The sequence below is a fragment of the Anas platyrhynchos genome, chromosome 1 (assembly GCF_047663525.1).
Source record: "Anas platyrhynchos isolate ZD024472 breed Pekin duck chromosome 1, IASCAAS_PekinDuck_T2T, whole genome shotgun sequence".
NCBI classification, from domain to species: Eukaryota; Metazoa; Chordata; class Aves; order Anseriformes; family Anatidae; genus Anas; species Anas platyrhynchos.
In genome coordinates, this window is record NC_092587.1 from 62793647 (window position 1) to 62796665 (window position 3019).

Genomic DNA, 3019 nt, shown 5'->3' on the forward strand with positions numbered 1-3019 from the left:
GCTCTAGGAGGAGGAGGAAGAGGAGGAGGAGGAGGAGGGGGGTGCTGCGTAGCTGGGAATTGCTCGTTTCGGCCTCTGGGCTCGTCCAGCCCGAGCTCACAACCGGCCGGAGTGCAGGGGGAGCCTGGCCTGGAGGAGTGGGGAGCGGTAGCTTAAAGGCTCTGCACAAACGCAGCGCGTAGATTTAAATAAATGTGTAAACAAGGGAGAAGAAAAGGCATGCAAGCGGTACTTGCAGGTAACCTACGCACCACAGCACCGCCAGAAGTCCGTGATGTGTTTGGAAGGGCTACGTTTAAGTTTTAAAACGGGTGACAAGCTGGTGCTGAATGAACCTTACCTTAAATTTTGCACAGCATACAGAGAAACTAAGAGATAGAGAAGGTATAAGATAGAGAAACTATGTCAGAAACTTACATAACCACGTAGTTGAGAGGGTGATTTTTTTTTTTTATTTAGCTTTGCAGATAAGCTGACTCAGCTCTTACACGGTGTGACCCACACAAGTGTTGGGATGTGTGTCCAAGCGGTCTAGTGGGACAGCTGGGTAAAGGGATTGGCAAACGAGAGATAATTGTGCCAACTACTGAATCCTCTCTCTGCGTCTCAAGGTTCTCTTTGCCAGTGAGAAAATAGTCCTTTCATGCACAGCCCTTATGAGTCAACAGTTACCGTGATCTTTTGCCCCCACGTGAGCATTAGGCAACACTGCTGAGTCAAAGCTGTCTCTTTGTTTTCTCTGTCTAGTTATCTTCTGGCTCTGAGTCAGTTTATTTATCCTTCCTCATCTTACGGCTTCATTCTTGTTTAAGGAATGTTCCAGCAATTCATGTCAATAGAGGGCTTGAAGGTGTGTAACTATGTTATTATTTTTACCTTGTATGATACCTTGCTTTACATTATTGATACACCGAATAATAAATAGTACCCAATTTGTGATGACTTCGGAGGAGAAGAAAGGTGATGTGTCAATAATGACGCTTAAGAAATGGACCCCCCAAGAACCGACTGATGAAATCCAGTTGTTACTGGCAAAAGATGAATAGACACAAATTGAAAATATTAAAAAGAAGATGAGGGATTGTAAGGAATGTTCCAGCAATTCGTATCAATAGAGGGCTTGAAGGGTAAACCTTGGGTTTCTGATGTCCGGGGGGGCTCAGAATAACTGCTAGCTGTTGTGACTATTGCATGGGACACTATGCAAGTCTCTGATATCTGGCCAAGAGATTAAGGAGAAAGGGGAAGCTGAAGGATGACTAAAAGACAAAGCTTGTATGGGACACTGCACAATTCTCTGATATCTGGACAAGATGGACAAAGGAGAAGGACAAGGACAAAGCCTGGGAGGAAGACTATGAGCCTTCAGCACGAACGACCCCCAGAGGGATCACCGGAGACTGATACACGCCAGGAGTAACAGACCCACGGTAGGGGAAATGAGACCATTTCACCAAGACAGGACAGTAGTCAAACTCCCAGCACAATACAAATGCGTTTAGCATTTCTTGCTTTGAGACAAAGACCAAACTGCTGATTTAGCACATTTAGAGGACATTGTTTTAACATCTGCAAGGCAACAGGGTAAGAAATGTAGCACTACTGTGCTTGAGAAAGCTACATGATGAGGGTGCAGTTACCAATTACCTTGGATTGTCTGTGGGCTGGCTTTAAATATAGTGATTCACCAGGGACTATTAGCAATTAATCTAAAGGATTTAAGAAAGTACAAGGAACCACAGATGACAGAAACTAAAAAGCATAAAAAGGCTATTCAGAGACTGAGGTAGGACCACCAACAGAGAATCAGCATTGAAGACCCCACCATCTGCGAATCAGTTGCTACAGGCGCAAAATGCTTCTCCAGGCCACCTCAGTACCTCATCCAGGTTTCTTAAGACTAACAGATGCGATGCAAATGAGGAATTCAGACTTGTTTCTTGAAAACAAGCTCAAAATCATGTTATGTTTCTAGTTAATCTTGCACAGGTATGTACACACTCAAATACACGACACAACTTCCCATTGAAGCAGAGAGTTTAGGAATCTGTTGCAGCCATCTGCTGGCTTTGGTTTGTTAATAGTAGCTACTCTTCACATAGTGGTTTTCTTGTTGTCCAAGGCTTTATGCTTTCCTTGCCACTCAGCAAGCATCTTTTGGGGATCTTTGACCTTTGCCTTCCCCATATTCCAAGCTACCAGAACATGCCTCCCTATCTGATTCTGTTTGATCCCTTCTTCCACTGTCAGGCATATCTTCTTTCCTTGGTCAAAAGTTGAGTACTAGGCAAACAGGAACTGACTATAAGGAGCTGAGGCCAGCAGTGAGAAACAAACAAGACCTGGGTGTAACAAGCCCTGGTGCATGCCATGGTTGAACTAGGGAGAGAAGAGCACCTAGGAAAGGTATGGGAGTCAAGGACCAATAAAATCATTCTGTTTAAAAAGCATGCAATGGAAATTAAATGTGGCCATCATGAATTAAAGTGTTGGAAGGTAGTGTCTGATGCAAGGCTGCTCTACTTCAATGCTGGTAAAATCTAGCAATTGTATCAATAACACTGTATAGGGCCAAAATTTTCTAAATAATAGTGTTGAAAACCCTCAATTTAAAAGGAGGAATAGTGGAATTAAGGCCAATGAGGAAAAAGTACTTAAGAGAGTGTTATTTGGGAGTAATCTGAGCAGAGGAAAGGATGTAGATGTGAGGAGGGTAAAAAGATGTGTTCAGGAAATGAGAAAATGGGTAATTAGGCATAACATGAAGCAAAGATGAAAGAAGGGAAGTGCCTGGTGAGGGGTGCAGGTGCTTATTGATGGTGATGTTAAAAAAATTGAGGTACCATGTAAACACTTCTAGTTCCTGGTTTCAATTTCTACTCTGTCCTGTGATTTCACACTTGATTTAATCTCAGTCCACGGTGTTTTCTGTTCATGTGTTTGAGCTCATCTAGATGTCCAGATTCCATTACAACTGTTCTATGTTACACTGATTTTCAACAAGACATAGTCTGAGTAA